The sequence below is a fragment of the Rhinopithecus bieti genome, unplaced genomic scaffold (genome assembly GCF_001698545.2).
Source record: "Rhinopithecus bieti isolate Rb0 unplaced genomic scaffold, ASM169854v2 scaffold_51732, whole genome shotgun sequence".
Taxonomy (NCBI): domain Eukaryota; kingdom Metazoa; phylum Chordata; class Mammalia; order Primates; family Cercopithecidae; genus Rhinopithecus; species Rhinopithecus bieti.
In genome coordinates this window covers 1,353,923-1,365,950 of record NW_016821090.1, presented here as the reverse complement: position 1 = coordinate 1,365,950, position 12,028 = coordinate 1,353,923, and the positions used below count along the sequence as shown (strand labels likewise).

At 43.5% G+C, this 12,028-nt stretch overlaps 1 protein-coding gene across 1 annotated transcript in view; it reads right to left on the bottom strand.

The window, feature by feature from the left end:
* The window catches only part of ELMO1 (engulfment and cell motility 1), a 588,614-nt gene that overhangs the window by 41,169 nt on the left and 535,417 nt on the right, over window positions 1-12,028 (bottom strand). The gene's annotated exons all lie outside the window — the stretch shown is intronic.

Here is a 12,028-nt window from a genome sequence, read left to right as displayed (position 1 = left end):
CATCATTTTCCTGGGGGCTGACCTTTCCCGTTCAGAAAAGTCTTTCCGAGTTAAGGGTTCCCTGCTTTCCTGGTGCCCTCTGCATGCATGCTCCATATGAACCTTGAGCGTGCTTTTCCAAAAGAGTAAACTTCCATCATGCCCATCTTTCATTTTCTCTTGTATTGCTGGAACACAAGAAAGGAAATGGATTGATAACAGGGAACTGGTAGGGTGGGGAATCTCGGGGTGGGAGGCGGACTCCACTTGCTTGACATATTATGTGACTGCTGCTGACTCAACATTGTAAACAATGCCAACTCAAGAGTCAGGAATGAACGAAGGCCAAGCAGCAGCTAGAGCCCTGCATAGTAATTATTTTTTTCCAGGAGAAAATCACTGAGATACAATTAACTGTGGAAGTTTGGTTGGCGCTGCTTCAAATGAATGTGAACAGATACTCACACCCCCCTCTCCCAGACTGCTTTCCCCATGTAGTTAGGGCCTGAGTGTTCATACTAATTATGCATTTGGAAATGTACATGTGGTATTGCCTCTTTGAGCCAGGCGCTAAAAAAAGAGGTTTATTAAATTAGAACAGACATATCCCACTGGAAGCTTCAAGAAAAAAGAAGAATATGGTAATTTTCTGCCTCAGGACAGGGCTAGCCCACAAGGAGGCAATTAACCACTGCCTCTATTAATGTGGGTTCATCTTCATCAGGATGCACACAGCAGGAAAAGACCAGAAAAAATACAGAAGCATCTCAGAATGGAATCTTGCTGCTTCTTTTTTCACCCTCCATTACAGATGATAGCAACAAGTGATACCATTTATAGGAATCCATGTGCCAGATGCTATGGTAGGTGCTTTATCTACGTTTACTTTCTTTAGCCACTCAAATCTATGAGGTAGATATTACCATCAGCTCCACTTTACATATGAATAAACTGAGGCTTTGAAACCTTAAGAAACTTCAAAATCATACCATTGGTCGTTAAGTGGCTGAGCTGGGATTGGATATCAGGATTGTAAACACCCGACTATGCTGCCACCCATGCCACCATTCTTCGTGTCATTTGGGAACTTAAAAATAAGGCAAACCACAGATGTACCCCTGCTATATGTTGAATTCTGTGCTAGGCAGTTTGCTGTTTATCACCTTATTTAATCCTCCCTCCAATACAGTAGAGGTGCTATTACCACTATGTAAAAGAAAAGGAAACCGACTGAGAAACGATTGATGACTTGCCCCAAATCACACATATGTAGTTGAATCCTAGGATCCCAAGCAACCCAAGAGGATGGATTTGGCATAGACTAGATGTTGAACAAATATGCATATGATGTATTTCTTGCCTTCTATGAACTAATGGTCTCAGAAAGGTGGACATGGCCAAGGATCATTACAGTAGAAGTGCAGAAATGATAGAGATGACAGGCTGATGGACTTTGTTGGCAGGTAGATAGGCTTTTCATTGAAGACATTTCATGGGAAGGGAAATAAATGAATAATCTGGAACACCACTGTATATCAGCTGCTTTGAACCTGGGTTGCATCTGAATTGGAACTAGTCGCATAAGCATTGTTTCATGCCCCCAGCATAATGTTATACAGGCAAATTTCCAGTTGATCTTTCACCAGATCTGTTTTTTTTTTTTTTAACTTAGGCAAAATGCCAAATTTGGAGTGCTTGACAAATTTGGAAATTGTGACCATGTAACATCATGTGGCATAAATGATTAAATTTGGTCAAGGTTGAGCTATAATGCTTTGCTGTATCATATGAGGGACACCATAGGGGGTGCTGCTTTGCCCACTTAGAGAGACTCAGAATTGAGCCAAGGAGATCATTACTGTTTGCCAATGATATCTGGCTTTCTTGTGGGAGGCTGGACGTGATGAGAGACAAAGATATAGTGAAAAGATTACCAAAAATGAAGATACGATTTTCAAACAGAATCAGGTTAAAGCTAAGAGTTTTAGAGCGATCTCCACTCCCCTCATTTTACAGATGAAGAAGGTGATTCCCTCATGTCATGTGTTTCTTAAGGGGCTGTCACAGAGATAATGGTGATTACACCACATCTGCCTAGACACAGCAATGAGCCAAAGTGGTCACGTGACCTGAGCTAACCAATCAGCATCCTTCCCCAGACTTTTCTGCCCCAGATTTTTCTGTCTTGAGGCAGACCCGAAGCATGCTCTCTTTCCCTCAAATTGAGAACTGTAAGACTATATCCCTTCATATATAGAAAAGGGGAAGATAATGAGACCAATGCCAGTAGCAGCACACAGAAGAAAATAGATGTGTGTGTGTGTGTGAGAGAGAGTGTTAATAGTTAAGCCTTGTTCAACTGTAAAGGTGATTCAAGTCCTGCATTTGGTTGTTTGGTTACAAGAGCCTTTTTTTTTTTTTTTTTTTTTTTGGAAGATGGCTTGGATGATGGTTTGACTGTTCCTGTCACTTGCAACCAAAGAATCCCAACAAATACATACAGTGATGTCCCAGAGGAGGACCAGCTGTGGGGCTGAGATTGTCCAGGGAAAGGAAGGAGTAGGAGAGGGAAGCTGGATAGAAATAGCAAAGTTAATTCAACAAGTGACTTTTAAAAATCGCCTGCATTTACAGGCTCATGGGTGCACCTCTGCATGGAAATCACGATGATCCCTTATGGAATGTGGGGAACTCTTTAACTCCTACTTATAAGTTATGCTTAAAATCCACTCCTAGAGCCCCATTCCTCTAGCTTAAGACTTTGATCCTTGCTAGATGCAAGAATACATAAATAGAACAATCCTTTGAATTTCCCCCAAATCACTTATACTTCAGTTTGAAGAAAGTATAGAACTTTTCCTAAGACTAGGTTGATAGGGAGAAGGAAAAAGCAGGCACCTGGCTCCAGCGGAAGGGATGTAAGCAGTGGGTATAAAGCACAGGACAGAGGTTGGTGGAGTGAAAGACTAGCTTCACCTACTTCACTTCACAGTTTTGTTGGCACCAGCCCTGAGAAGTTCTGTGGTCACTCTGCATGTCAAGGAAAATAACCTCAGTGAAAGGTATCATTAATTTTTTTAAGAAGACAAAAGAGTTACATAAGTCAAACATTCCTCTGTGCCTTTGCAATTTAGCTACAAGGTTTACAACTGATAGCTTTATGTCTCTGTTAATGTTTTGCATGTGCAAGACATTCACAAATCAAGACATTCACAACCACCATCCTTAACTTTATCTTCCTTAGAAAACATCACACCTTTTACTATTTGTTTGAAAAACCCACAGACGGTGTTGTGGAGGCATCAGAAAATCAATGGAATTAAGCTTTTAGTTACAGTACATGCTTTGCCACAGACATCAAAGAAAGTACGCTCTTAGAATCTGCATTCGCTGTTGGTATTGCCCCCTCATTCAATCGATGTCTGGACCCTGTCAGTGGTGTGTTTCTGGAGTCTTCTTAGCCCATATTCTCTGTAATAATGTTACATATTACAAAAAAAGTGAGAGTCCCACAAGACATTTGTACTTCAAATTGAGAAATCCTTTTGGCTCCTTGGAAGACTGGGTTAAAGGTACGCGCATAGGAGGTTCCTAAATGGAATCAAGCATTCTGGCAAAGTCCACCTATGTCCCTGCTCTCATTGTTGGTCATGTAAATGTGCTCCTGTGTTTTATCACAAGGCCTACTGAGTCTACATGTGCTCCTCGTCCAATCAGTTCTCCCATCCTGCCTTTAACCCACAAACTTCATCCAGCATCATTTATCCATTTTTTCAACAAATGTTTTGTGAGCACCTACTCAGTGCAAGGAATGATGAGACACTGGAGGCATTGCGCTGGATGAGCTCTCAGCCTGGGACAGTGGAAAGGCACATACTTGCCTCACCCAAGGGAAGACGTGATGTCACAGGGGAGCAAGGGGTCAGGTATTCACTCCACGGACACTTACGGAGCCCCTCCCGAAGGGCTGAGGGCATAGCACCAGGACTTTAGCTGGGGCTGGTAGAAAGGTCACATGCAGACAGGCTGAGGTGCAGGGGAGGGGCCATTCTTGGTGACAGCAGCAGCCTGAGTGAAGTCTTGCGGGGGAAGGAGAACATAGCCGTGGGTAGGGAAGAGTGTTCGGCAGTTTTGTTTAGTTGGAGAAATCAGGTGGAGCTGCAAGGTGTGGTTGAAAAGCAAGCTGGGTCAGATGGGGGATGGCTTTGATGGCTAAAATGAAAAATTTGGATTTTTTGTTTGTTTGTTTCTGTAACAAAGGATATGTCACCAGGGGACTTTGGGGTCTGTGAAGGAATTTGATAATATAAAGTCTGTTGGAACGCTTACAAAGAAGTCATTATTTCTGCTCTAGTTGGGGTAAGGAGGGGATGTTACAGAAGTCTCCATGGCTGAGACAACATTTTGCTTGGAGGATGAATGGGAGTTACTCAGGTGAAGAAGAGGGAGAAGGGAATTCTAAGCAGAAGGACCAGCATGAGCAAAGGCAAGGAGGTAGGACGTACATGCTTCAAGCATGGAAGAAAACACGCTTTTGGAGTCTACATTAGTAGCTTTTGGCAACAGACAGGTACTAGCTGCAGTATGGCTTCTCAGCCTTTAGAACCCAACGCGTGATTTTGAATCCAGCATGCATGTTTCCTGGGGCTATGACCTTCCTCAAGACACTCAATCAGTTCTCTCAGACTCATTTTTACTATCTTTACTCATTTTTTGTTACCACTCCTAAACTAGGAGTACTAATCACTTAGAATTCAAACAGTTGTAAACTGGATAATGTCCCACATCCTTTACGCTACATACTGGATATCTAGCAAATGTAAGTTCCTCTTCCTAAGCCTTAGTTTGCTCATTGTAGAGTGCTGGTAATAATAGAAATTCACAGCATTGTGAAATCTAAAGAAAATATTATAGCCAAAGTACCTAATATACTGAAGAGAACATATTAGACACTCAACCAATGTCAGCTCCCTTACAATCCCAGAAGGAATTTACGTATGTAAGAAGCTTCTCCTGTAAAAATATTTTGGACAGGGTATTCCTGGGCCGCACATGCATCAGCTGGCAACTTGGTAGGAATGCAACTTCCTGGGCCCACCCCAGATTTACTGAATCAGAAATGCTAAGAGTGGCACCCAGCAATCTATGTTAACAGTTCTCGAGGTGATTTTAATGCATGCTCAAGTATGAGAACCACTGATTTCGGCAAACATCCAGCACCCCTTCTGAGTCTTCCATACGGCATCTACATCTTCCAGCGAGTCTTGTCACATCACCAGCAAGCAGTGAAGCTAGTTATTGGTGTACATTTCATGCTGTCTAGATTGTAAGTCCCTGGAGGGCAGGAACTATTTCTTACTTGTATGATGGCCCATAGTACTTAATACAATATATTCCAGAGTGTAATATGGTTGGTATGAGCAATGCCAGAGGCTTTTAGGCTCCCACCTTTCATCTGTAGATTGACACAACAAATAAGTCCTTAGCAGAATGATGAGTCTGCCAACAAGTTTATAAAGCACACTTTCACAAAGCCAAAGAACAAAGCCTGTGGCTGTGGGATAGTGTCTCAGGGCTCCAGAGGTCATTTTGGGCTTCTTTCCAGGGAAAGAGCTGGAAGGGGCTAGATCTACAGCCAAGTGAAGGGTTTCTGGAGAAGGTACAATGGTGTATGCTACTGGGCACTGCCACTAACGGGTGGTCCATACTTACAAAAAAAGTACAGTTTACCCCCAATCAGTGGTGTCCACTAAATTGATTTATCTTCACGGTGGAGAAAAGGCTGTCTTAGGAAAAACAGATGCCAACCCAGTCTAGCTAAAATGACTCATGTGGGGGAGACTTTATTGCTGGACCATTTTTCTTCCCAGGAATGTTCCTTACACACAACAAAAGGACTGAAGGCTCACAACAACCAAAGAATTGGAAAGATTCTGCCTGCAGAGGAGTCTCGGGGAAGAAGACCCCAAGTGCTCATGTGTGGGAAGGATAATTTCCCAGAGGCCAGGGATTGCTTTGGGGCTACACTCTAAGGGTATGATGTAGAGAAATGGCCTTGCCCAGAAAAAGTGTGAGAAGTGAGGGTACAAACTGATGGCTTACCTGGTAGGGGCAATTATTGATCCCTCCTTGGCCTACCTCCATATAGAGGTCTTTAAAATTGGGTCGGCTTCTGGAAACTCACAATAGTTTTACTTTATAGTTCTGCCAGATCAGGGAGTGGAGTACCTAGGCCAGGCCATGCATGCAGGACATTTTGCTGAGTGGTGTCATGCATATTAAAACGAAGGAGAGAGAAAATAAAGGTGCTGTCTGGGCTCAAGGAGTAGCAGTTGAGGTTTCTGAATTTATTTTAGGACAGTGAGGCTTAGACAGGGGTTAGCAAACTTCTGTTAAGGGAAGATAGTAGTATCTTAGTCTTTGTGAGCCATATAGTGTCTGCTGCAATTACTCAACCCTACCATGGCAACTTATATATGACAGACAATACATAAGTGAATGGGCATGGCTGTGTTCTAATAAAACTTTATTTACAAAACACAGGTGGTGGGTTGGATTTGGCCTGCAACAGTAGCTTGCCAATGCCTAGTGTAAAATAAAAACAACACCTGGCTTTATAGTTAGGCAGAAGTCATTTCAAAGTCTGGTTCTGTCACTTACAAGCTGGGCAAATCACTCAACTTCTCTGAACCTTGGTTTTCTTATCTATAAAGTAGGGGTAATAACCTTTAATTAAGATTAAGAGATGTAGAGCATTGTGCCCAATATGTTACGAGGTTTCCTCTGAATCACAGTCGCAGACATCTTATCCAAAAAAAAAATCATCTCCTTGCAGCTTGCAAACAACTTACGAATCTTCACAAGATGACTCTGGGTGTTTTATAATACATGCAGGGAGGTTCAAGATTATATTCAGGACAAATTGAACAGAATTGGTTCCGACAGATTAAAGAGAGGTGTTTTCATCAAACAGTATTCTCAACTCTCGCCTGAATGGTTTCAGGGCTCGGAAGATGCTCTGGCCTGTCCTTGCTCTTTTCTGCCTCACCTCTCACTGTGGTTCCACCACTGCAGTCCCCTGGTGAAGGGCCTCCTCGTCTAGGGCCCTGTGGGGTCAGCCTTAATGTAAATGAAGAGAAACTGCTTTGAAATCACAGCTCAGCCAGTGTGTAACCTCTGGCTCCTCTCAATTTCATCATGTGTCCTCAATTATACCAGATGAATTCGAAACACTGTTCATTAATAAATGCAAAAAAGCTTCTCTGAATTTCACAAAGGATGTGTGGTCTAATCTTGGCATCCAGTAATAAGAGAACTCAGCAAGTCATTAACTTCTCCTGCCTCTGTTTCTTCAGTGTGTCCCTAACGGCCCTCTGAACTCTAAGCTCCTGTGAGCATCTGTCCGAAGGGGTGATGAGACCTAATTTAGAGCCAAAGTTAGTGCTATGCTTAGCATGGGCAGTGAGGTCCTTGTAAGTGTTCCTCTCTAGGACGGCATTTCACAACCCGACCAACATGAAGCTTACGGTGTATCACATCAAAAACGAAGTTAAGTGCTATGAGAAAAATAATGGTCAACAACAGACTGAAACTTTCTCCACTGGTTTTATTCTTCCTGAGTTATTCTTGAATGCAAACCACTGACAACCCAAGTCTTGTTCTCTGGGCACCATATACCTGGATTTGTGACCATATGTAACTCTGAGGGTGTCTTTGGTAAGCAATGGCAAGTGATGTAGCAGTGATCAAAATAATGAAACTTCTTGAGCTTGGGAACCTGCATGTTGATGAAAGTCAGGAATTTTACTCTGAGGATCAGAGTTTTCAGGAGTGGTGGGATATTGACTTTGCCTCTTGAATATCTGTTCCTTCTACTTCATGTCATTCTCACCGACCTCTCCCTGGACCCTTGTCCTTCCTGGTTTACCCAACAACCTTCTTACTTCAACTCTGCCCCTTCCAGCTCCTCCTCACTCCAGCCAGCTTATTTCCCAAATGCAAAGCTGACCATGTCATTCACCTGTTAAAACCCTGCAGGGGCCCAGCATTTCCTCTTGGGTGAAGGCCAGCCTCTCCAATGCATTGCCGTCTACCTTCCCATCTCGTAGAGACGTCCTTACCTGGCCGAGCCCTTGCACCCCACGATCTTGTCTCATTAGGATCCTCTCAGTGCTTGAACTTCACTCCTGTGCCTTCATTCCTGCCCTTCCTCCTACCTATGACTACTACCTTCCTTCTAGCCCCTGCTCATTTGTCAATCCTAGGCCTAGATGTTACCATCCTTGATCATTCTTCCTGACCTGCCACACTTCCCCCAAAGTCAGGGTTCCTGTCCCCATTCTCCCATCACAGCCCCATCATAGCACTGACTGTACCATAATGTAATGACCTGTGCCCTCCTTTATTACTATCTCATCTCCAGAGCCTGCACAGTCCAGTCATAGAGTAATGACTGAGAAAATATCTGTTTAATTTATGAATAATGGGCTCACCAAATGATTACCAGAAAGAAACAGCCTCTAAAACCAGTGGTTCTCAACATTCACTGTATAACAAAATTCACGAGATGTCTATGCCTGGCCTCATCCCTCGAGATTCTGACCCTGGAATGGGTTCTGGACACGGGTCATGTTCTGCAAGGCTCTCCAGGGGAGGTGCATATGCAGCTGGGGTGGAGGAACACTGGTCTGAATTAAGAAGCCTAAGAAGGTAGGAAGGAGGAATGACTGCACTTCCAGGGAAAAGGGAGAAAGGGCCTTCACCCTTTCATCTGTGCTGCCCAATGTGACTTACAGATGCCAACCAGAGAGCCGAGTCCTCTGCATGTTACTGCCCACAGTTCTCCTAAAACTTGGTCTCTAACTCCTCCCGACAGCATGGATAGGATTGGTACTCTCATTGGGGACAGTCAGATTGGTGGACAGGGGACTGTGCCTGCTCTCAGCCTGCTTGGGTGGGTCCCTTAGATACCACCTGCTACCTGAGGCCAGACCACTCCCCCTGGGCTGCCTCAGTGAGAGGCATGTGGAGGGCCTCAGGCTACCTGGATCAGGCACTGTGTAGGGACCTGCTTTAGCAAAGGCAGCCAACGTCTTTCAAAGTAGCTCATACCTCCTTGGGCAGCAGTGATGGTCAGTGTCCCCAGAATCTCCATCAGAGCTGGGCAGCAACGAGTGCCCACCCTGAGCGGGCAGGCTTGCAGCTGGCAGTGTCCAGGCAGCGCCTGGGGAACCTGAGGACAGGCTGTGATGAAAGTATAAAAGGTGACTTTTCAAATATGCCTCGAGAGCCAAACAGATGGCACTGAAGCAGTTGGGAAGGGAGCTACTCCCAGTGCTGCCACTGCCTTGCTTAGATTTGCAGCTTCTAATGAAACAGGAATGGATGGCAGGGGATAGCGATGCTCAGGCAGCTTCAAGCATCCTGAGAATCTGGTCATAATCCAAAATGGGAGTGTTGAGGGCCCTGGTGTTAGACCCCTAAATAACTTGTTATGCAATGCCTTACCCTGCAGTTCAGCACAGGTGCTCACTGGGTGTTGTCCCACTCCTAAGACTCAGACACAGGCCATGAATAACTGCCATGCACCTCATGGGAAAGCACTTTAATTTAAAGCTCAAGGCATCTTTATAACTGGTAAAAATAAATAGGTAAACACATTAACCAGCAATTCATCTTAAACTCAATTAGTGCTCAGTTGAAGAACAATGTTTATGTAAGCAATATCCTTCTCACTTTAGCATCTGCAGGGAACTGATGCAAAAGAGGAGACAGAAAAGGCGAGGTTTGGGGTCACCACTTTCTCTTTGCAGCCTGCTCTTGAGACAAGAGATCAAGAAGCAAACAGCCATGTGACAAAGCTGCTTTTCCCCATTTAAATTTAGCCCAATTGCTGTATTTCAATTTGATTCCCCATTTAAATAGAGAATCAAATTGAAATACAGCACTTGGGCTAAATTTGCTGGTTAGCTAATCGAAGGACCTGGTTGGACAAGAGGAAGCTATTTTCACCAGTGTCTAATGGAGCCTGCCTCAGGCAAAGCCCAAGCAAATCACATTAGTGGGTGGCGTTTAATCCACAGCTTTAAATAAACAACATGTCCAGCAAGTCAGTTCAAAACATGTGACCTTGAGGAGACAGGCTGGGGGAAAAGCAGAAAGAAATAGAGTTGGTTTCTCGTAAAGAAGGCTGGAAAACTCTTTCACCAACAGGATTGGGAGAAAATGGCTATAAATTTGAATAATCATGCTACTGTTGGTTTTTCTAATGCCTGTTCAAATTTGTCCATACTTCGCCAAACATGGGGTGAAAACAAAGCCTTCTACAAATCATTCTGAAGTTACAAGGAATGACCCTCCCATATGGAAGGTCTCCTAAACTACATGGAGTAACTCCTGGGGTGCTGCTCTCTTGCAGCTAAGTTTTGCCTGTCCTTGGTGGGGAGGGGATGGTGGATTCACTTCCCTGGGAGCTCCCCAAAATCAGGGGAAGAATTCCACTGAAGAAGTAACTGAGACTAGACAGATTTTTCTTTTCCAAGTTACACAATCATGATGCCAAAACACAAGATGCTAGGAAGGGTTAGCAAATCCTTTTTGTCTTTGTTAATGAATAAATGATATCCACAGGCATTCCTTTCAACATTCAGGGTGTTTACCAACAAATCTGATACTCAATCACTGCCCCTTCTTCACTCAACTCATTGGTAAGGCCTGAAAAGGAGTCAATGGTCACTGTGATGATCTGTCATCAATGTCTGTGAATAAGCCCCACACACTTAGCTCTACCAGCATGTTTTGCATAAGCTGTTAAATAGTGACACATGAAATGGGACAACCTGCCCCTCTGGAAAGGAGATTTGATAAACTTTTCTTAAGCAGACTGCTCAGGCAAGACCACAGGGGAAATGAGGTAGGAAAAGCAAGGTCTGGTTCCCATAAACCAGCTCTGATCTGCCATCAGGCAAGGCTGGTGAACTCAGAGGGAATCAAAGACCACTCCAGCAAGTCACCCTGGGAGGAGAGTACAATCAACCAAAATGAAACTGTTCATGAACTTGCCTCGACAGACCAGGCAGTGGAAGTGGCCACAAAGCTGAACTTCAGAGCCTACTCGTCAAGATTCTGTGACATATACAAGAAAATACTATGTTTTCACCCTTTCAGCACAGATCAAACTAATAGCGTCATATTTTAAGTGGCTCACTCTTTGCTGAGAAATTGAAAACACCATTTTAGTTTTCAAATAAATTCAGCTGAATTATTAATGAAATATTGTAAGAATAAACATGTTCTGATTGTCTACGTTTTTTCTAATAAGTTGTTGATGCCTGGTATTATGTTAGAAGCATTAGAAGTATACTCAGGCCTGTATTCGCTCAGCCAACATTTACCAAGATTAATATGTGCTAATGGCTGGGTGAGGAGGTGCTGGGAGCAGAGAGAATAACCAGACCAGTATCCACCCCTGAGAAACTCAAAAGCACTTAGGTGAGGCTGGGCACAGTGACTCATGCCTGTAATCCTTGCTACTCAGGAGGCTGGGGTGGGAAGATCGCTTGAGCCCAAGAGTTGGAGGCTGCAGTGAACTATGATGGTACCACTGCACTCCAGCCTGGGTGACAGTGCAAGATCTCAAAAAAAAAAAAGGCACTTAGGAGAAAGTTGGTGTGTAAACAAATTATAAGAGTAGATCTCAGTAAGTGCTATTATCAATACAATTTAGGGGCAGGAAAACAAAGTGATTATTATGCACACCACTGTTTTTTTTTTGCTGTTAGAAATCTATGTCCATTCTTACCCTATTGCTTTAACAACCATATATCTCAGAGTGCAGTGAAATTATTTATTCACTACTCATCTCCCCAGCAGGACCTTGAGCCCTTTAAAGGAAGAGACCATGCTTCATTTGTCTTTTTATGACTACTGAATTTTAAAATCCCTCATACTTGGAAAATGTCCCTTTCGGTCCAGAAACTGAAGGTCAACTAGATTGTATTTCCAGAGTTATGTGCAAAAAAAAAAAAAAAAAAAAAAAAAAAAAAAAAAA